Source organism: Leptonychotes weddellii, chromosome 8 (genome assembly GCF_054177405.1).
Source record: "Leptonychotes weddellii isolate Sample4059 chromosome 8, ASM5417740v2, whole genome shotgun sequence".
In the NCBI taxonomy this organism is placed as follows: domain Eukaryota; kingdom Metazoa; phylum Chordata; class Mammalia; order Carnivora; family Phocidae; genus Leptonychotes; species Leptonychotes weddellii.
Genome location: NC_138376.1, coordinates 97130815 through 97155160, shown reverse-complemented (window position 1 = coordinate 97155160; position 24346 = coordinate 97130815). Strand labels below are relative to the sequence as shown.

At 36.2% G+C, this 24346-nt stretch overlaps 1 long non-coding RNA gene and 1 pseudogene across 1 annotated transcript in view; one reads left to right on the top strand and one right to left on the bottom strand.

Moving 5' to 3' along the window:
* Positions 1–24346, top strand: part of LOC145723099 (uncharacterized) — a 44124-nt gene that overhangs the window by 18095 nt on the left and 1683 nt on the right. Inside the window, exon 3 of the long non-coding RNA XR_014147939.1 lies at positions 18499–18743. This is a non-coding gene — a long non-coding RNA (uncharacterized LOC145723099). The remainder of the gene's footprint in view (positions 1–18498; positions 18744–24346) is intronic.
* LOC115939894 (U4 spliceosomal RNA) lies at positions 10796–10876 on the bottom strand (annotated as a pseudogene).

The following is a 24346-nucleotide window of genomic DNA, read 5'->3' as shown; positions in this document are numbered from 1 at the left end:
GTGTGGAGGGGCATGGGGAGAGGGAGAGAGAGAATCTTAAGCAGGCCCCACGCTCAACGTGAAACCCCACACGGGGCTCAATCTCCTGACCCTGAGACCATGACCTGGGCTGAAATCAGGAGTCAGAGGCTTAACTGACTGAGCCACTCAGGTGCCCCAGCAACAAGATAATTCTAAGAAAAGTAGAAGGAATATAATAGTAACAGAAAAGCAAAAATTAATAAATTAGAAAGTGGAAAAATATAGAACTACTGAATAAATCCAAGAACAAGTTATTTAAAAATTGAGTAAGCAATAACCTTATCAAGGAGAAACAAGAGGAGAAAGTGCAAATAACACAAATAAGAATTGAGAATGGGGAAATAACTATAGATTGGGAGAAGTCTAAAAGGACCATATGATGTTAATTAACTTTATTCAAATAACTTCACAAACCTTGATAAAATGGGAGATTTTCTAGGAAAAAATATATTTTCAAAACAACCCCGCCCCAAAAATAAATAGTTCACTTGTCATAAAAGCTAAGAAATAATTTATATTGTTTAACTACCCTCTCTACCCTAAAGTGTTAGGCCAAGATTATTTCTTAGTGTATGGAGCAGAAAACTCTAATTTATTTGAGTGCTCTAGAGCATAGAAAAAGAAACTAAATTTCTGAATTGTTTAATCAACTTAGCATCACTTTTGTAATCAAAACTGATAGCAAATAGCACTAAAAATGAATTAAAAATTACTGCATATAAAGTAAATAAATTCTACCATAAAAAGGAAAAAAATCTTAATCCGATAGAGAAATGCTAAAAGGGGAACTCTCAGAAACTTTCCCAGTTATGTTGGGACAAGACAAATATGCTATCATATGCTAACAATTTAAGATTGTTCTAGAAGTACTAGCTAACTTTTTTTTTTTTAAGATTTTATTTATTTATTTGAGAGAGAGAGAATGAGACAGAGAGAGCACATGAGAGGGGGGAGGGTCAGAGGGAGAAGCAGACTGCCCGCTGAGCAGGGAGCCCGATGCGGGACTCGATCCCGGGGCTCCAGGATCATGACCTGAGCCGAAGGCAGTCGCTCAACCAACTGAGCCACCCAGGCGCCCAGTACTAGCTAACTTAATTAAATAAGAGAATAGGAATAGAAGTGTTAAGGTCAGAGTAAAATTATAATTATTATAGAAGATTTGATAGCACTGTATACTTGTAAAACCTGAGGCTCAGTTGAAAACTAGTAGAATTCACCTATCATATAATAAACAATTAAAATATGTAATAGAGAAAAAGCCCCATGACCCCACTTAAAACAGCAATGAAAGAGAAAATAATTAGGAATAAACTTAACAAGAAACATGTAAGATGTGAGTGTTTAGACAGAGGAAACCACAAGTTTTAGGAAAATGAAAAAAAAAAAAACTGCATGTGATTATAGATGCAGGAAATAGCTCTGGAAGTGTCCTAAAGAACCTTATAAAAGTCGTTGGCTCTGGGAAGAGGTGCTCAATGTTGACACCATTTTGTCCTTTTGAGTGCTTTACCATTTCATATATTACCTATATAATAAATACACGAATTTTATTTTTCTTCTGTGCAAATCATAAGATCCTGCACAGTTATTAAATTTTAACCAAAATTTGATTTAAGCTTCCCTTAAATCAAAGCAAACAGAAAATTAAGGAAATAGTAATTGAACAAACAACCAACAAAATCATGATCATTTACATATATTTATATCATTCAAAAGGAAAAGTATATCAGTTTCTTAAGGAAAGAAAAGCTTACTCTGGCTTATTTTGAAAGAAATTTCACACATTTATTTTTTTTAAGTCATGATCAATGTCCTCTACACATTGCTGTGATTAGAACAGGTAACAGTGTGGCAGAGAGTGTACATTTTTCCACCAAATTCTATCCTGCTTTTCCAAAATATAGAATCATCAATAGGAAGATGCTGCCTAGCTAGGAACCACATATCCCTGCACTCCTTGCAATGATGAATGACTGTTCATCTAATTCCCACCAATGGAAAGTAAGCATAAGAATATGAGTGCTATTTTTTGGCTAAGGCTTTTAACCAGGCTCTCCATCATCTTCTACCTGTTGGATGCCCATGATGATGAAGAACTAGGGCATGACAGAGCCACAAAATATTCCCAAATCATGGCATGGATGAAAATTGTGCACCTACCAGGTGCACCCATTTTGGACTATTAGATGAATGAGAAATAAGCTTCTGCTGTGTTTGAGACACTTATAGATGTTTGGATCTGTTTGTTAACGTAGTTTAGCCTACCCTAATCAAAGAGGTTTTCATTTTATTTTTCTTACAGCAGCCCTCAGTACAGGTCTAGAGTACAACACCAATGTACAATTCAGTAAAAATAGGTCTGTAGGGAGCTATGATAATGTACTCTGGGGTTTAGGCTTTACAATGGTGCAGGGTGAACTAAGTAAACCAGTTAGACTAGAGAATTATATCTTTGATGTTTTCTGCCATAAATATGTTTTCTTTCAATAAGGTTTTTGATAAATATAGGACAAGAAATATTTGAATATTTATTCTCTGACACAGGCTTGCAATCGAGGCATTCTGTATTGTTTATCCATAGAAATGCAATTTATTTACAAAAGTGAAGTAAATGATAGAGCTGATACATTTATTGTGAAAATTGAGGATGCAAACCAGGACCCTTGTGTAAATAGATAGTTAAGCCTCTGGGCACAGAGGCTGACCACATTAGTATCATTAGACAGTTCCAGGACTGCCTTTAGGCATAAATAAATGAGTAGATAGATGGATGATAGATAGATAGATAGATAGATAGATAGATAGATAGATAGATAGATAGAAAGAGAGATAGAGAGATAGATCTATCATCCTCTACAGTATATGAATAAATAAACAGTAAATCCTCAAAGGTTGGCAACTTTAAAACATAGCTGAGTTGATTTCCACTTGCACATGTTTCAAAGCAAAAGCCATGATATGTCACCCATGGCCATTTAAAATCTGAAAAATGTACTCACACCACATTTGGTTTGGTTAAATAAGAGAGACCACCAATATGAGTTGGTTGTTCTCAGTGTCCTAATGTATTCACCCGCTGTATGATAATATCAGAAGGAGAGAAATGATAGTATGCTAAATTTGTTTGGATTTATCCACTGGAGTGGCATAGTCACAAAACATAGTCATTACCCTTGTTTATAATATGTATTTGATAATTCTGATATTTCAATATTTTGGGGAATGAGGCATATGATATCTATTATTTCTACCAATTCTTATTTTTCATAACCATCAGGTCTAGTTTCACAATCTTATTCTTTTCTTATAATTTTCTCTTTTTAATTAATCTTATTTGTTATTTATCTCTTTAATGATCTTAGTTTTATAAATTTATAATAGTCTTTTTTGAGATTGTTCTATTTTCTCACCATTTTATCTATAGTGTATTAACATCCTGAAATTTCAGGCAGCCTTTCTTAGGGTTATTTAGTTCTAATTAGTTTGAAATTTTAGTTTTGATTCTAATCTGGTAGGGTTATTTCTCTCTCCTTTTCCCTCTCTCTGTCTATCTGTCTCTCTCTCTGTGTTTATCCATTTCTTAACAGTTTCTTCCTCTGAGTGCCTCCTCCATCCTGGGATATCTGCTCCAGCACCATGTCTTATATTGTTGTATCTGCTATTATCAGAGACTAGCCACCCTTGCCACTCAACAGAAACCAGAACCAGCCTGGAGTGGGGGCTAGCTGGGACCATGGAAGGAATGGGTCTGGCAAGACCATGAACCGTTAGAGAGACATAGTCACTGCCAGATGCCAGTGAGGCAGAGATAGGAGGCCAGATACCCTAGCTTTTCCTTTTTTCCTATTCTCCAGTTCCTTGTTATTGCTTCTCACTGGCTAACCTTGCCAAAGCCAGCTGTCAAGAGAACTTAGGAAATGTGGCTACCTGCAATATAGACAGAAGAACGGCAGGGAATAGATTTGAGCACAAAAAAATGACCATCATTCCTATGCTACCCCCACTCCCATGTACAAACACACATACCCACTAGTGCTTGGTAGTTTCCCTTCCACTTCAGGTCCACAGAGATCTCTGTCTGATTTTTCTTTAATTTGGTTCTATTACTTAATTGTTTTCCTTGAGATTGCTTTTTTATAACTGCTGTGTTTGGAGTGGGATTGGAATGGGGGAATATGACCTCAAAGCATGAAATCACAACATGGGCTCAACCAGAGATATCATATTCTCTCTTTAACCCTGGTGTTTCACTTTATTATTATTTTTTTAGGCAGGATTGCTGAGTGAAAAGTCCATAGGCTTTTAGTACAGTCAGATCTGGATCTGGGTTTTGGCTTCACATTAATTTTGTCATTATTTTTGGACAGGCTATTTAACAAATTTCCTTATCTATAAGATGGGAATGATAATACTGGCCTTAAGATTTGTTTAGTAATTAAATAGAAGAGAATATCCAGATTGCCATATTGTGAGCCATTTATTCAGTGGGTTCTCCATACATGGTTATTATTATTATCATCATAATTATGTTCCACCTCATTCCTGGTTAAATGAAAGTGCTATTAGCCTTGATGTGTGTTTTCTGATATATAGCTTTTACCTTGTTTTATCAGGAGGCATTGATTGGTAGAACTTAAAGATAGAATGAGCTATAACCAGTCATGTATCAAGCATAATGTATTTTTTTGTTTGTTTTCAATATAATGGATATGTTTAGGAATTAGCAGGGTGCCTATACCTGCCATGGTTTTATCAACTGAATTTATGTATCTCACAACATGTTGGTCATTATAACCCAGAGAAAGTTTTAAGAGAAAACAAGGTTCATTTAGACTACATTTCAATTCAGATGAATTCCCAAAACCAGAAATGTGCATAACATTTCACAGCTATATGGATCCTCATTGTGAAAATAAAATGTTAATATTTTAATGTTTTAAAGGCCTTTTGCAGATGTTTGGCTAATACATTTGTTTTACAGCCTTTGAGCACCAACATTTGATGAGGAAAATTTTTCTTACCCTACAAATTTTAACTAATGCTGACATATACAATCTAAAGGGAAGCATAGTTTTCATACACTCTCCCTTCCATCTCATTTTGAACCCTCATCAAAAAGTTTCAGCCTCTTTTTGTGACTTCTAACAAAGAATGGCTCAGTTGACATTTTGACCTCTGTTGCTCAACTGTTCTCCTTCAGAGGGTGTCTTCTTTAATGGGTTGGTTTTACATAAAAAGGATTTGACTATATTCAATATTAAAACAAACATCAATTAACATATTTGTTGGGTTTTTATGCTGCCAAATCCTTGGTTAAACTGTTTCCCTTTCCAAGCTTGTTTTGGCATTGTCAAAACTATGTCTGAGCTACCCAGATTCTTTCCTAACTTCAGGACCCAAGTGTTTGGTTCCAATATCTGGAGGCAATGAATCATTAGAGTCCATCAGACTTCATAGGGCCACATAAGTGGTGTGGAAGTTAGAAAGCTGTTTCATTGCCCAGTATCTATCCTGTTCCATTTGACTCACATTTTCAATTTGATTACAATCAACTTATACCATTTTTTACATTGTTAATGGAAATATTCAATACAAAGCCTGAAATGAGACTATGTGGTAACTGTCTTTCTACTGTTTCCAACATGAGAGGTCCTTTACTACTAAATGTTCTGGAGGGCTGAAATATTTACCAGTGCAAATATAAATAATTGTGATGGTTGCAAATGTATTCCTGGGCAGTGAGAAATTCAGTTTGTCCTTGTCAAAATAAAAACAAAAGAACAAAACAATAGTTGGTTGGAACCTTTGAATTAGTGGAAAGCATTCATCAGCGATTAATTGGAAAGGGAGCTAATTAGAAAATGGCTTAACTGCATCAGTTTTGCATTGATCTGACTGTAATAAATGTCTTTTTGTGTAGCTAGAAGAATGGTGGCAGTTGTCTTAAGGTCAAAATATCCACAGGGAGTTCAATGAAAGTGGTATGAAGGGACATCATAGAGACGGGAAACAAAAGAAAATGATTGATGATGTGTTGAGGACTTCATTCTGTGAGAATAATCTAAAAGTTTTAGTATCATTTTCAGCACCATTTTAAAATGTTTTTCTTAAAAGTAGAACTAAGTATAGCACAGTTTAACTTTCTATGATACAAATGTATGGACCCCGTAATACTTGGTTCATTGTTTGAAATGAAACAAGAGTCTTAGTTGCTATGTCAAAACCCAAATAAATACTTATCAAGAGAAATTGACTCATATGAGAAATGGTGAATGTTAAAACATATCAACTTCAGAAAAGCCACATTATTTCAAAACACAGATTTCATGTTAGACTATCAATCACAAAGAATAGCTGAAAATCTAGTGTGCAGCTATAGTAATATCGGAGAACTATAGAATATACTTCTCATTTATTATACCAGAAAAGCAAATCAAAATCACATGAGTATATAAAAAACTCAGAGGCTCTATTTTTCTTTAATCTTAAGAAGTATCTTATGTTTAGATATCTTATTAGCAACCACAAGGTACTGTGCATATCATATGTGCCACACACTGTGTTTTCCAAGCTACATTATGTCGTTACCTGATGTAACCAAATTAGGGAGAAACTGATGGGAGAAAATACAAAGAAAAAGAAAAAAAACCCATGGACAGATTGCATGCTTATAAATGATGACCTATACATTAGGAAATCACATAAGTGATAAACATGATTATTGGGTGGGCCAATGATGTAATGTTTATAGAATAAATACACACACCTGGTCTTAGTACTTTTTGATCATTTCTGAAATTAAGGGATCACCCAATTCTTTTAATTCAATAACAGATAAAAATACCCAGTTAAGAAACAAGAAGGAAGGGGAAAAGCTAGTCCCACTATATATTAGTGCTTGCCACACAGGACTCTTGTGGAAATGTGAGGGAAAGGTCTTTTATAAATTGCTTGTATTTTGACTGGGCTCAAAAGATCCAATTGTGAGAACTTGCTCTGAAGTCTCAGCTTGTTGATGGACAGGCATCCTCTCCCAAGGTAATAGGGAAGCTATTTTAGCAACTCTTATATTTTTGGAAAACTCCGTGTTTGTTGTAATTTGATCCTAACTGCAACCTATATCTCACCTACATTTATCAACGCCAAGCCACAGAAATGCCTGGAAGGGCCAGAACACTTGCAGCTCGTGCTATGCATTTGTGGTATTTTGGCTGCTTCACTATAAAAATATTATGCCACAGAAAATACATTCTGATTCCATGTAGCAACTCAACCCACAAACATGAAGCTGAATGTTGGTTTTATTATCCTTAACTAATTTGTATTTCCTTGAGAGTCGAAAGCAATGGTAAATTCATGGATTTGTCTAACTGTGCTTAGGAAAAAAAGCAACTTCAATATCAAGTCTCAACATTTTGTTCCCTTTTCTATAATACCAATGCTTTCTTCCTATCATATCCTAATCATCTAAAATAATTTAAGCAGTTATATTTTATTTTATCAACTACTTATGATGTTTCTAAGTAATGGTGTCAACTCTTCTCTATATCAGATAAAAGAGTAAAATATTTCAAAAACTATTCAGAAATGTTAAATAATTTTCACCAGAGAAAGGAGAAAAAATACTTCTTCGACTTACAGATGCAGGTGTTCCTTCATTTACTCATTTAGTACATTTTTGTGGTTACAAATTGGAGGGCAAACAACTTATATTGGAAATTGAGGCGTCAAAGATAAAAAAACCTTGATCCAAGCCATTAGAAAGGCCCATGGAGGGAGACAGACATTGATGCAAATGCAGTTACAATAAAGGAGATGAGTGCTTTAAAATAGTATGAAGTTATGTCTGTCTTTTTAAAGTCAGATATTCTTATATTAAACTATAGATTTTGAGATATTGATTTCCAATATACTTGGAATATATATACTCCAAGATACTATATATCTTCCAATATACTATCTCGGTTCTTTGCGTATTCTCCCACGTCATTTTCACTATCAATGTCTCCAATAACTATAGAAAATATCTAATGATGTGTAAAACAAGCCTTTTAGAGTAAGGAATCATACTTATTGCAGTGGTAACTTCATTATTTTGGCAAAAGTCAAAAGGATTCTTTCCAACACCTCTTCTCTGCCCTGTGTTGTGAACTGACTCTATTTTCATGATAAACGGACTGAATTAAATAAAACCTTTAGCAGCCAAAGGAGGCTCAACTATGTGTATTTATCTTTGTTGTTGTTGTTGCTAACCATCATTGAGAAATGCTACTTATGGGCCCTGTTTCTCCTTTATAACCCTATAGAAGACCTACCAGGCTCTCAAAATGCTTTGGATCTTTGCCCTCATTTAGGAACTGTCTTAATGTGATATTTTAGACATGGTTATTGATATAAATAGATATATATATTTATTCATTCAAATTACATTTTGTGAAATAATAAAGTAATTTGCCCTTAATTATAGAATTTAGCCATGTATTCCACACCTTTCTTTGCATCCCCTGGAGGAATATGTTGATGAATCTGGTAGTTGGGGGGTTTCCAGTGGTGGCTGTGTTTATGAAATAGGTGAGAAACATGCCTGAGGTGTGAGATACTTAAACTTTGCCTCCATGTGCCCTAATTCATCTTGTACCTGTCAGTAGGAGATAAATCCTCTGGGGAAGCAATTAAGAAAGGGATATTTCTGAATCGATTTTCATGAAAGAAACAAGAATATTAATGTTCAGATGTTCAGATTTATTATAGTATACAGCAGGTGATCAGAGAATGACCTTGGATGGTTATTAAATTTTTCCTATGTCCAGGTTTCTTTATCCATATTACTGGGATTACAAATAGCCTGATTTTATGTTCAATAAATATCTCACTTAAACCAGTGATAAGTGCTATGTAAATATCATTGTAATATTTTGCAAGTCCACTTATCAAATATATGAGTTTAAATCTCCTTTAGAAGATCCTCTGTGTGCCCAATATTTCTACAGCTGGAGTTAAATACCAACTCAGTCCAATCCTTTTAATGCTTTTATATTTTCAATGATTAATAACATTGTTTTTTACTACAACTCTTTCTCTCAGTTTATAAGTTGTACAAAGAACTTAAAAGAAATTCAAATTTGGAAAAAGCTACCTCTACACATATCCAATGAAGAGGGATTCCAGTTTCCAGTCCAGCATGTACGGGGCACAGAAGTTGCCACTCATCTTAACCAGTCGAAAGCTGAACAAACTGAAAAACCAACAACGCAGATCTGTCCAAGAAATGAGATCATAGGGCAAATTGCTGCTCCCAAAGTTGAAGAGACAGATGGAGACTCTCAATTCACCAGGGCAGAAACCTCCCCAGGAATGGTGCCAGGATAGGAAAAATTGAAATGAGATTGACAAATTGCTGGAGGCTCAGTGTGGATGAGTTTGAGAGTCAAAAAATCAGGAGTACCCAGTCATCAGAGGGTTCCCACATTTTTGTTAATTTTACCTCCAGGAGCAACACCAGGTCCTCACAGTGAATATCAGAGAAAAATCCCCTCATGCTTCCAGCAGAAAAAAGGGGAAAGAACCATTTTGAAATATGCTACGGCGCTGTTTTCTTCTTGACAAGGAAATCCCTCTGGAAAAACTATTTTACCACAGCCTAATCTGCTGGGGTTTTATCAGAGCCTGACCTATCTAGGGGAAGAGAAATACCCAACTCTAGTCAGCATTAGCCTTCTACATGGGAGAAGGAAAATACCCAGTGCAGCTCCCTCCAATCTTCCATGTTGGGAAAGGGATACACACAACTCCAGCTCCCTCCAACTATCCTCTCCCACCTAAGGGGAGAAAAGAAAAATGAGAAGCACAGGTGAAGTTCAAAGTCCAGGAGCACAGGCTCACCAAAAGACTGAGACCTATTCATAGAACGATAGAATACTTCCTCTCCCCTCACATCTTAACACTTCCACGATAAAAAACAGTTCAGCATGTTTTGAAGACACCCATTGGTAAAAAGACCCTGTGCGTGGAACATGCAGGACCTGACAGGGAACGAGGTTGGGAAGAAACAGGGGCCAGTGTATGCAGCCTTTTAAGGTCGGGATAAAGAATTTGGATTTTATTCTAATTTTTATTGGAAGACCCAAGCAATTATTAGCAGGGAGATAATTTGATCTGATTTGTCTTTTAAGGAGGAGATGGGGGCTGCTGTGCAGAGAACAGAATGAAGTGGAATATGAATAGGGCCAGAGAGATCATCTAAGAGTCCACGGCAATAGTCAAGGAGATAGTGCTGTAGACTTGGACAGCAATGATAGAAGTAGTGAGAAGCTCTCCAACTTAGAAGATATTTAAATTGACAGATGATAAGATGTGCTGAAGAATTAGATGTTAGAGATGATGGAAAGAGGAATGAATGATAGCTAGTAGTTTTTTAGACTAAGTAACTTTGTGAAAATGTAGTATTTTTTACTTAGAAGGAGATTATAGAAGAAGGAGTAGATTTGGGGATCAGTAGAGATCAGAATTCTGTGTTGGACCTCTTAAGTTTGAGGTGCTTATTAAACAATCAGCGGATAAAGAAATCCCTAACACTTTCTACACACAAAGCATTTTTAAGTGCTCTCAATATACTAGCTCATTTAATCTTCACAGTAACTTTGCAATAAAAGTACTATTATCATCATTGTCCCCATTTTAAGATTTAATACTTTAACAAGGTTTAATACTAAACTAACTGACCATAATAAGTGGAAGAGGTCTGGCTTGGGGAGTCTGTGTTCTTAAACACGATAGCATGGGAAAAGTTTTCAATCAGCAATAATCGCACCTCGGATAAACCTCATTGGCTAAGATACTGCCACTGTACAAAGCTATTAAACGCTATAGCATGTTAGATGGGTGTGCCAACCAGTCATTAAGGAAAGGCAAAGGCTATTCTTCTTATTAAAAAAATTAGGCTAATAAATGTGACAATTTTATAGATAGAACAGATCCTTTAAAGAATATTAAATTACCAGGGTCCCTGGGTGGCTCACTCAGTTGAGTATCTGCCTTTGACTCAGCATGATCTCAGGGTCCTGGGATCAATCCCCACCTCAGGTTCTGCTCTCAAATAAATAAATAAAAGCTTTTTTAAAAAAAGAATATCAAATTACCAAACTGATGCATTAATAAGAAATTGAATTATCTCTAAAATTATTATCTCAACTTGATTTCCTAAAGACTTCTCCAAAACCTGTCATGGAATAAATGTTCCTTATATTACATGGACTTGAAAAAATAGAAAAGTTAAATATGTTACTATCCCTTTCACATTATGAAATATATTTAGCTTTAGTACTAAAAGTCAAAAAGGTAAAAAAAATTATATAATTCAACTTTATGAATATTTTGATGAAGACTATAAGTTCTTAAAACAGAATATATCACATTGAAATAATTACCTACTGTGACCTTGTGGGGTTTATTTTAAAAAACAAGCTTGTATAATATAGGAAAACCATTAGCTGAATCCCACGCTTTAGCAGGAAAAATTAAAAACATGTTATTAGGCAACAATCATTAAAAAGTTAAAATGATCACATATTTGTGTATGATTTTATATAAAGAAAGAATTTCCTCAGCATTTAAAACCAGGGAGATGGAAGTCTGAGTGGGTAGAAAATATAGATGGTTCAATCTAATAAAACCAGAATTCAAGATGATGGAGGTTCTCATATACTATGCTAAAGAGTTTGGATTTTGCTCTGGGAGTTAAAGCAGAGCCAATGATGGGCCTATTATAAGTGGGGAAGCCTAGGAAAAGAACAAACAGTCCTCAGTGAGTAGTCAAACCAAACAGGTAACAACTCATGGGACTGGAACAGACCTGCTTACCCAGGAAGGGAAAGGGTTTTTTATCCCAAAGAACGGTCAGTATCACAGATTAGGCTAAAGTCAACAGTATTCCAGAGATTAAGATCCAGGCAGTTAAAAAAATTCCTAAAGTAAGTAAATAACTTTGTATTTTACTCTGATTAAATTAAAAGCCTTATATCTACTTTAGATTGGCTGAAAGGAATTAATGAAATGGGGTGCCAGAAAGCAGAAGGGGTATTTAAGAAGACACAAATTCATTGTTCTTGATACCTCAATACTTTGATATATTTTTTAAAAAACAAAAAATAACAAAAAAATTTTAAATTAAAAAAACAACTAAACTAAATAGATATGTTGAATCAGAATGCATACTGGACTGAGAGCCAACTATTGATTAGCTAAGCAAATTTCCATAGAGCTGCCAGGTTCCTGGAGGCAGGTAGTGCATTTAATCCTCACTGACCATGAAAATAAGTCCATGTTATTTGGTATTATATAAATGTGAAACATAGACTGGAGTCCTTTGGAATGGAAATAATTTTTTCTGATATCCAAACTGGGATTCCGTTTCTTGTTCACCAACTTCATTCTCCTTAAAGGGAGAGATAGCAAGATGATACAATGGTTCTTGCCTTTCCTCTTCTGCCTTCACCAGGTATATACACACACACACACAATACATCACACCAGCAAAATGTTAATAAAATTATGAGTATTCAAACTCTGATTTACTGAAATATTTAGACTTTAGACAAATATTCTCCACATAACGTAAGAAAATTTGGAAATCTTTCTTTCAAATTTAACATAATTATGTATTTAACTCAATGATAAAGATTTCCCAACAAATATCATCTGTTCTAGAGTAGTATAGTGATCTCTCAACTTTACCCTCCTCCATTGGTTTATTTCTTTTATTTTTTAAGGATTCATTTATTTATTTGAGAGAGAGAGAGAGTGTGTGGGAAGGGCCAAAGGGAGAGAGAGGAAACAGACTCCCCACTGAACAGGGAGCACAACAAGGGGCTCAACCTCACCACCCAGAGATGATGATCTGAACCAATATCAAGAGTGGGATGCTTAACCGACTGAGCCACCCAGGCACCCCTCGATTGGTTTATTTCTAATACAAACCACTCTTCCCCCATAAATGGAGATGAATATATGTGTATTAAGAAAGGTCATAAATGAATTTGGAAAAATGTAAATAGGTTTTGTGTTCTTTTTTTTTTTAAGATTTTATTTATTTATTTGAGAGAGAGCGAAAACGATTACAGAGAGAGAGGGATCACAGAGGCAGAGGAAGAAGCAGACTTGCCGCTGAGTGGAGAGCCTGATTTGGGGCTCCTTCCCAGGACCCTGAGATCATGACCTGAGCCAAAGGCAGACGCTTAACTGACTGAGCCACCCAGGCATCCCTTTTGTGTTCTTTATAATCATTGGTTAAAGTTGCCTAAATTAAAGATGTCACTGGAAGAACCAGCCTCCTGCCCTACCTCTCTCTCATTCCTTTACCTGAGGAATTGGATCAGGGAAATGAATTCTATACCAGGAACCACTGCTTATAGAGATGTATAGTGAGATGAGGGGGATGCCTGACTATTAAATTGACTTTGAATTTCAATTATTTTAATTTCAATTCCAGATGTTTATATAACTAATGAAATATGTAGTTTTGTTATTTGTCATGGAAATCTAATGGAGCTGTTTTCTTTTGCTTCACTAAGATTTAGGATTATTGTCTAGAAACAAGAGATGGAAACTAAAACTTTGTACATAATAATATAAAGCATTATAGTTATTGTTCACAAAGCTATCTGTATAGATTTTATTATATTCGCCCAAAAAAGGTGCTTCTCTCTTTTAGTGTGGCTTTAGACTGCAATATTTTTTAAATTATTGTTTATCTTTGGGAGGGATAAATGTGTGTGGGTGTTTATTCTGGTATCCATGGGAGACCTGGTGCCATAGGAAAAATTCAAGAATATATTATTCAAGAACCTTTGGATTGTGACAGGGAATCAACTCAAATTGGCTTAAGTTAAAACAAAAATCTTGGTTTCCATACTGAAAATTTCAGCACTACCAACTTTAATCATGTCTGGATCCAAGAGTCTCAAATGCCATCATTAGAACCAATCTATCTTTATATCTCTGCGCTGCTTTCCCCTTGATTGGCCTTATTTTTATGATTTTATGGTGCCTGATGGAAGCTCAGACTTACTTCATCCTCTCTGCTAGCACTCTTAGAAAAAACTCCCCAAAACAAAACGTCTTTCTGAGTTGCTCCAGAAAAATTCCTAGGATTACTTTGATTAGAGCAAAGAGTGATTAATCAATCACCATGGCCAGACCACAATACCAATTGTCCAGATCTGGGTCATGAGCTCACCTCTGATTCCAGGGGTTGGGCTAGCCCCACCTAAACCACATGGAATGAAAGTGGGTGGAGGTCGATCCCCAAGGAAAGTCAAGACACCATTACAAGAATAAGGATAGTGATACTAGGTATGCAGAAACAACCCAGGTCCACCCAGTAGCCTGCGCTGGTTTCACTTCACACCGGCTGCAAGGCCTGAATGGTAACCAGACTGCAGAAGTCACCACAGACTATTTTCTGTGGGCCCTCCTCCTCGCAAATGCAACTCCCACTTACTGTTGCAATGATCTTACTTTGGACTCCCTATCGAAGGCTTTGGGAAATGCTTTGTGGGATGATTATTGCAGCCCAGGAGTGCTCAGATTAAGAAGAATCCATGGGTAAAACCAATCCACGTAGATATCAGCCAATTTTTTTTTTTTTTTTGAGAGAGAGAACTAGAGAGTTTTACTTGGAACAATCCCCAAACCTGCAGCAAAATCCTTAACAGCCATAAACTTTGTGGTGAGGTATTAATGGGAGCAAAGCGACAGATTAATGATGGAAAGTGTGGCCCTCTGGAATCGGCACCATACCACCAAGGAAGACCCAAGTTCCAGGTGGTAAACAGCAGTGAACAGAGCAGTGACCAAAGGTCATGCAGAAAACAAGGCTGAGAGGAGCACATGATATAGACAAGAGCTGCCAAGCCGATGACTCAGGAGTTGACATGGGACAAACCCACTTGTTCTTTTATTTTCCAAATAAACTAGAAGGTGACCCTTAGATGCAGGAGGATGACATTTCAGTTACACAATCATAAAAGCCCAAAAATTAGAAGCAACAGCAAAAGGTACAATGTGTTATTATTTTCAGATGGGGAAACGGGGTGGGATGACTATTTCACAGTGACTATTTTAAGCTGTGAAGACATAGCACAATATTGCAAAGTGATTTGGCATTTTAATAGGCCACAATCAAATGCTGATTAAAAATTGGAAGCTTGGACTTCCTTGCATGAAAATTTTCTTCATCTGCTCTTCAGATGTAACTTTCTTATCCTTGCCACCTTCATTCGATATTGTACTCATCAGTTTTCTATATTGTACTGGTTAAAACTAGATTGGAGCATAAGGGGCAATTCAAGAACTTGATGGAAAAGTATAAAAAATGGGGACTTTTTGAACCCAAACATTATAAAAAATTATGAATGTAATCATGAAATAGTCACTTGCTTTCAGCAATGCATAATGTTCTTTATATGCATATGGGTATGTGTGATAGGGGAAGAGCTTGGGAAATCAATTAAACATATCCTTGACCCTTTGGGAGTTTCTAATAACCTAACACAGATTTAACTGTAAAAGAACATGTATGCAAATGTGTACTATTGAGAAAGTGATGTACCAGAAAGAGAACAAATGTAGCGAAATTTTTATGTTGCTTTGCAATTATCATTTGAATTTTAGGACAATGGCCTCAGTAAGTGTCTGTTCTTTGTTGCAGCTTAAAGAGCTTATAGGTAATAGGATTATGGTCCTACTTTTATCTGTGTGAACTCCTTCTGGGGTGAATGAAGAGCCAAAGTCTTCTTTTCACCCTCTGGGCCTCTTCCACTGGAGTATCTGTACTGATCATAGGCTCTCCGCTGAACTTTGGACCTGGCTAATGTGAGCAAATAGGACCAAATCAAACTTCCAGAGAAATTGTCGACAATTTCCAGCCGTCATTAATGTTCAGTGCTCCCTTGGATTTTAGCCACGTTCTTACCTTTAATCACTGGACACCCTTAGGATAATGCACCACACCTGGGACTGGGGATAATTTACCACTTGCAGATGGGTTAGCACTGCGGTTCACTTAGACAGAGTTTTGCATTTATTCTGGGTCCCAGAGGCCTTTCTTTTATAGTGCAGTTATATCCACTAAAATTATAACTTCCAAAATTCTGTTCTATTTTATTGCTCTTGCAAAGTATTTATGACCTCTACTGCTTAAGTGGACATTTTTAGAGATTTACTGCTGAAAGCTTTCAGAACTGCACAAAATAGGTGCTGCTGGTGCTGAACTATTAGACTGAGATTCTGTAAGAACTTTTTATAAGATGCCAACAGAAAGTGTATTCAGGTTTAGTTTCTGATACCTTAAGAGCAAATCATATTGAAATATGGGAAGTTTATTTTGTGGCGCATCACTATCCAGTAGACTTAATACACACCTCATATTGGACAAATTAATGTGTTAATTTTTTTCTCTTATTTTAACATGATTTTAGGTAGCGAGAGATTGAGTTATTTCTTAATATGTTAGGAAACCGATTAGTTAATTGTGCCTTTTTACGTTTTTATGCTTATATTCAAGAGAGACCTCTTTGGCAACTCCTTGTCCACTTTTCATATCAGTTTCCTTCTCTGCTAAGCTATTCAGTGTTCTCATATAGCCTTGGCAGGCAGAATTTCCAGCAAGTGTTACTGGGGAGAGTCCCAGGAAAACATGGGCAAAGAATTCTCTGGGTTGAATTGCCTTTTTCCGCCAGATTGAGGGATTTTGCTCAATCTAGACTAGAACACACAAGAGAAAGGAGTATTTGTTTCAACCATACCTAAAGGCCTGGGCTGGGAAGAGGACTGGCTAGAGAAAAGCTGAGCCCTTGTTACACTTTTGTCACCAGAGAAGAAACAACTGGTCATGTCTCATTAGACTCTCAGCATCTCCTGGTCCCCTCATCCTTGTTATGACACTTACATGGGCACAAAAAGCCCCTATTGTACCCTTGTCCTGAATATACAGATATGTGAGCAAATAAGAATATTAAAAGGGCATGCTTGTTCTTTAGGACTCCTGGGGACTACAGGCTATAAAAAACTAACATATACAACATGCACACACACATGCACATGTGCGCGCGCACACACACACACATACACAGGGCTGGCTATCTATACCAATGCAGCATACATGGATATTTTCAACAAAGCAACTACAGAAATTCCATCTGACAATAATTTCTAAGTAATGCTTTATGTTTTACTGATACTATTGGCTGTGACATGATAAAATTTAATAACAGACCCAATCCAGCTGAGTCACTTGCTGACACTACTAGCCACTCAACTGTCCCAGCTTTGAGACTGAAAATGGCCCTTCCAGATGCTCAGGTCACTCAGAGCCATTTTTCTCAGAGTTGCATGGATTCCCTGCCTTCCCCAGAACCAGAAACAGAAACTTCCAAGCAGCACTCATTTAGTCATACTAGGGAGGCTGGGGAGGGGGGAGGAATAGAAGATGAAAGAGACATATTAAACCTATTTGGGCACATGATTTCTCAACTACCCTCATCTCTTCCTCTACATCTCTGCCTCCACCCATACTCCCTCTACTACAGCCACAGTGAATGACTACTTCCCAAACACATTATGCTTCTGCATGCCTCATGCTCTACAAAATACGATTTATTTCAGGCTGAGGAGTACCTAGTTGTCCTTAGGGACTTATTCAAGTGTTAAATCCTCTGTGAAAATGTTCCTGACTCTCCAGGCAGAACTCATCGTTCCTCTTTCCCTGAGCCCCTAGTACTTATATTCATTAACTCAGGGCTCTATTGTAATGTTTCTGGGCCTTTTTCAGTTTCTTCCACCAGACTACAAACTCTTTGAGGTCAACAATCATGTCTTTTTTCATCTTGGTAACCACCTCTCTATTTTCCTGGTCCCAATGTCTAATACAATGAAGGCTTAGCCCAGAGAAGGTGTTACAGTGTGTTGAGTAAGTTGGTGACTGAAAAATGACTGGAGAACTAAAGTACGGGAAGGATAACGCATCTCTCCAGCACCAAGCCATAAATCTGAATTTGCTTAGTCTGACAATGCTTGGAGGCTGGTTGATCAGAAGTATCCAAAAGATGCCAGGGCTGGTAAGGCCCTCTCTTTTTTCTTATTTTTATTTTCCTCTTCTTTTTTTTTTTTTTCCAAAGATTTTATTTATTTATTTGAGAGAGAGAATGAGATAGAGAGAGAGCATGAGAGGGGGAAGGGTCAGAGGGAGAAGCAGACTCCCTGCTGAGCAGGGAGCCCGATGCGGGACTCGATCCCGGGACTCCAGGATCATGACCTGAGCTGAAGGCAGTCGCTCAACCAACTGAGCCACCCAGGCGCCCTTTATTTTCCTCTTCTTAACTTTAGCTTTAAGTAATGCTGCCTTATTCTAAGTCTATTTTTCCTATATTCTCTATTTTTTCTCCATCCCAGATCTCTGTGCTTTTCCTTCTGTTTTCTCAGCATGTTTAAATTTGCAGACCAGCTGTGGAAGGAAATTGATAGACTCAAATTTCAGGGATTCTAAGAATCTGCTACCTTGAGCCCTCCTGTCCTCAAATACTTGATCCTGCAACGCTGAGCCCAGAGTATACTCTCAATGAATCTCTTTGGAGAAGACAGGATGGATGGAACTCAAACAAGTGGTGCCCAGGAAGAGGCAGTCATGGATCATGGAAATGACCAAAAGAAGTCACTTTTATTTTCAAGTATGTTCCCAAACCACTGTGCCTTAACCCATTTTCTTGTGTGTAAATTATGTGACTAAATAAAAAAATAAAGAATGAAAAAATAACAAATGAGAAATAAATACATTTTAATTTCAAGCTAACAATTTTAGGTATTTACTATGATCCCTGCCACTATTCTAGGTGCTTTACGTATATTATATAATTTAGTTCTTACCACAATACAATGAGGAGATTTAGCCATTTCTCCATTTTGCAATGAGGGAACTGAGGTAAACAGAAGGGTTAAGTAAGTTGCTTGAGCTCGTGTCATTTGGTAGGTAGTGGAAAATGGTTTCAAATGTCTGCCATCTTAAATCCATGCAGTGCTCCAAATATTAACAAAAAGCTAAATTGTGATACAGTATTATAAAAGCAATGTTAACAGATTAATGTATTATTTATGCATAACTACCTAGGAGCATAACTACCCAGCAACATGTCATAATGTAAGGATTAAATAAGCTACTGTGATTTTAATTTTAAAGAATAAAATAATTTAAAGCTCATGTATAAATGACCAGTGCTCATAATTTAAAGCTCATGCTTCATAGTTTCTCAATTTGGCCAGCCTCTATTTTTCACATTTTATAAATGCTGAAATTAAGGAATAAAAATGCTTGATGAATGGGCACAACTTTTTTTTTTTTTTAAGTTAAAATAAAACACCAGAATTTCTGATTCCAGATTTCTCTGTCTTCAGGGTCACAAAACCATGTTGCAGGACATTTGCTTTTATGTTGTTTGACTTCTGTAAAGCTGCTAACATCTTTAATGTATTGAAGAATATGTAAATTCAAATAACTGAGCAGGATTACCAAATGATGCCTGGGGGACTCACTCAGTGTGATTTAAAGGAAGTGACTGAGATGTTCTTAAGAATAATAGCTAAATCAATTATTGAGTGCTTCTTATGTACCAGGAACTGTTCTAAGTTGTATTTATGTGTTAACTCCTTAAACTCTCTAAAAATTCTAAGCAGTACCTGCAACTGTTATTTTTTTAGATGAGGAAACTAAAGCTAAGATAAGTAACTTGCCAAAGTCACAGGGCAAATAAATGAAGAGGTCAGAACCAAGATTGGAATATTGGCAGCATTTGGTCCAATCACTGTACATACTGCTTCACTTATGCTAGATTATCAACTTTTTGTATTTGGAAAAACTTAGCCAGTATGAAATGTAATTATTAGCCCAACATATTTTGTTAGACAAATGACCAAAGTTGTATCTCAGAATGTGGGGGTCTCTGTTGCCTAGAGTAACAGTCAGTGTTCCAGTATCACTTATTGACAAGCAACCAAAGTTTTATACAGTCTTTCAGGAGATTCTGGATGTTAAAACATGAAGCTTTTGAGTTTTGGTAAAAATAAGAGCTTTAAAATATAATTTTTTCTTCATTTTAGAGTAAGTCCCAGACCAAGAGACTACAGATATTCTGAGCTATTTTTTTCATCAATGTTATTGCAACTAAGCTGTCCATGGTAAAGTGTACATATTTAGGAAATGTTTTTAAGCCAAATTATCATTTCTATGAAGAATATTCTCAAGTCACACATCTTTATTGGGTACAGAAGGGATGTGGGCTTTAGCACGGTGGCAGTGGGAATGGAACAGCACCATCTATCTGTCAAGTCTTCTCTGGTACCCTAGTAGACACACTTTCCACGATGAAGGGCATCTCCCCCTTCTTTCTTACTTCATTCCCTCTTTCAGCCTCAACTGGTTATTCATCCTGCTCTGCTCCTGGTCTTTAATCTTGCTCTAGCTAGGTAGGGCAGGTCATCTTTGTTTGTTCAACTCCAAGAAACATTTGAAGCTTTGTGGATCATGGCAGCTAGAGGACTGAAGTGGGCATTATTGGAGTGACGGAAAAAGAAGTAGGTCATTTATAGTAAGAATGGGATGAAACCACTTACATTTTTTTCTAACAGTGCAGGACACTTTGATATTTGTGGATGAAAAGAAAGAAAAAAGTTTTAAGCCAAAAAATTAGGTTAGTTAAAATGGATTGGAAAAAAGAAAAAAATATATAGACAGATCATGGGTAAGAAAGAGGAGAAATACTACAAGAGGATTATTAAATATAGAACCATGGAAAAATGAGAAGAGATGGAAATGAGGATAAGAAGTATAGCAAAGATTTAAGTAAAAAGGGCATATTTCTCAGTCATAGGCATCTAGGTTTAAAAGTTTATTTCCAAGGGTGAGGAGAGCAGGATGACTGAGAACTGAGTGGTATAGAAGGTACCTTCTGTCAGGAAGATCCCATTCTATTCAGTTGCCCACAGAAGCAAAATTAATGGACTTGCTGCATCTCTGGGACTTTGTCTCTTTTATATCTGTGTGAAAACTAGAAAAAGAAAGAATGTTGGTAACAGCTTCTTGGAACTATATTTTTACTGAGGGTTAAGTAAGCCATTTCTAGGGTCTCATACAGAAACCTGGGTGAAAGGATCTCCTAGGAATTTGGCCAAGAGTAGTTTATGAAGTTCCAGTATATGACAAGGGATCTGTACTATCCCACTTGATTAGACCAATCCAGAAGTTTACCGAAGAGCTTAGCATTTAAAGACTTGTACTGGTATTATCTGACACTATCCTACTGGGGCTTTTACTAGTATCTGATGAATTATAAAATATATTTGATATATGAGTGTACATCTATATAAGTTCATCCTTATATACAAAAAGTCAATTGACCCAGAACATTTTGCTCATCCTTTATTGGTTTATGATACTACCTGTCTTAGCACAAGATGCCATAACAAAATATCATATACAGGGTGACTTAAACAACAGAAATTTATTTTCTCACAGCTCGAGAGGCTGAAAGTCTAAGATCAGGGTACCAAAATGGTTGGGTTCTGATGAGATTCCTCTACCTGCCTTGGAGACAGCCACCATCTCACCGTGTATTTACATGGCCTTTCCTTGATGAGAGGGGGAGAGGGAGAGAGAGATAGAAAGACACAGAGAGAGGAGAGAATGGAAGTTCTCTTATGTCTCTCCTTATAAAGATACCTAATCTCATCATGAGAGCCTCATGACCTCATCAACCCAATACCTTCTTAAGGCTCCCCCTCCAGGTACATCACATTGAAAGTGAGGGCTTCAACATAAAAAAAAAATTTAGGAAACACAATTCAGTCCATAGCACTACCCTTTGGAGTGACCTCTCCACCATATCATGTTCTTAGAACTTACTGAGGTAAGGTGCGGTCATTATTTACTATTATATTATTTGGAAAGGCAGGACTAAGTAAGGATGTCAGAACAATGCTTTCTTTTAATCAAGAAATACTCATAGAATAAAAAGTACAGGTCATGACCTTGAAGAGTGAGTTGTACCATGTCAGTAAGGGTCTAGATGATATCAATATAACCACTTTGTAATTTCTCTCAAAAAGTTTTTCTTTTACTCTGTATCTAGTAGCAATGATTTATATGGAAATTTGTATTTTCTCTCATTTTATTTGGAGCTTCACAATGCAACATCATTGATAAATATTTGAGAACAGCTATATGATTACTGATGATAATATTTGAAAAGCCAATCAATTAATAGAGTTCCTGTTATAATGAGTTTGATACTATGGACTAAATCCTCCTCAATATCTTTACTGACACTTCGCTCAACGTTTCTAATTTTGTATTGTACACTAGAGCAGTCTTATCCACGAAATTACCTTTTAAAACTTTTTCTCATATCAAAGGCTAGATAGCAAACACAGCACTTACATGTGATAACATACCGATCTATAGTATAAAGAATAAGCCTCCATATGTTTTAGGTATTTGAGACCCATCAGTTAAATTCAATTATTGCTTATTATTCATTGGGTGTTGAATTCCACAAGCCTAAATAAGTATATATAATTCTATTTTGTACATGTTTATTTTGTACATGTACGTGTTTGTAATTAATGATGTGTTTGCACTTATTTGTTAAATTACTGTGCTTTCTCTTTCCCTCTCTTTTATTAAATGGATTATGTGTTTTTGTCACGTGATTTTTTTTTTTGCTAGTGATTTTGGCAGTTTATACAACTAATTTGTTTTTAATATTAATTATTCATAAAGCCTTTACTTATGTTGAACTTATTTCTGTTTTTGCTTAGAGATATTATATAATTTTATCATTTACCATAATTTTATATATATAATCATATCTATATATCCATATATATTCATTTAGTTGAATTTCTATAATCTCTGTAAAAAGGTAAACTTAGGACATTATAAATTGACTCCCTCTCCCATGCTCATACTCCCAGCCCTCTACCAATGTTATGTTGAAATCACCAGAGATTTTAGGTCCAAAAATTTGATCTTGTTTGATTTTTTACATTATGCTTCAACAAATATTTAAACTTAACTAGGATTATTGGTTTCTTTGCTCACCACTTTTTCTGATGGCCTAATATTTCCCACTTCTTGGGCTTCTCTTTCCTGTGTTATAGTTAGGAGTGGTTTTTTAGAGAACAACTGTGGGTGGTAAACTTCCTGAATCATTGGATACCTGAAAATATCATTATTTTATCTCCAATTTGAATATTAGTTTTTTAGGTTTAAATTATTAGTATTTAATATTAGTATTTTAGGTTTAAAACCAGTGTTTTAGTGATAACATTAAAGATAGCTTCATTATCTTCTGCCTCGCAGTGTTGCCTAGATGATTCTTGTCCATTTTTGTTAATAGCCTATTTTTTTCACTCTAAAATCCTGTAGGATTTTTCTCTTTATCTTTGGAATTCTGAAACCTCAGCATGGTGGCCTAGGTATATTTCTATTTTTATACATCTTACTTGGTACTCCATAAGTTCTTTCGGTTGTGCCATTAGATCCAACATTTTCTTCTGTAATTTATGTTATTTCTTTGTCATTTCTCCCATGCCAGCTTCTTTGTTCTTGTTGGAGCTTTTTTTTTTTTTTTAAGTAGTCTTCATGCCCAGCACAGAGCCCCTTGTGGGCCCTGAACTCCCATGAGATCGAGACCTGAGCTGAGATCAAGAGTCAACCAACTGGGCCACCCAGGTGCCCCTTTCTGGAGCTCTTAATAAATGGATGTTGGAATTTGTTTTCCTCATTTATTAACTTTTCTCTCATTCTTCCCATTTCTTTGTACTTTAGTGTTGTGTTCTGGGAGATTTCCTTGGCTCCATTCTCAGCTCATGGATTTACTGTCTAGTTGTGCCCATTCTCTACTCAATCCATCTACAGAGCTTTTTTTTTTTTAATTTTTTTATTGTTATGTTAATCACCATACATTACATCATTAGTTTTTGATATAGTGTTCCATGATTCATTGTTTGTGCATAACACCCAGTGCTCCATGCAGAACATGCCCTCTTTAATACCCATCACCAGGCTAACCCATCCTCCCACCCCCCTCCCCTCTGGAAACCTCAGTTTGTTTTTCAGAGTCCATCATCTCTCATGGTTCGTCTCCCCCTCCGATTTCCCCCTCTTCATTCTTCCCCTCCTGCTATCTTCTTTTTTTTTTTCTTAACATATATTGCATTATTTGTTTCAGAGGTACAGATCTGTGATTCAACAGTCTTGCACAATTCACAGCACTCACCA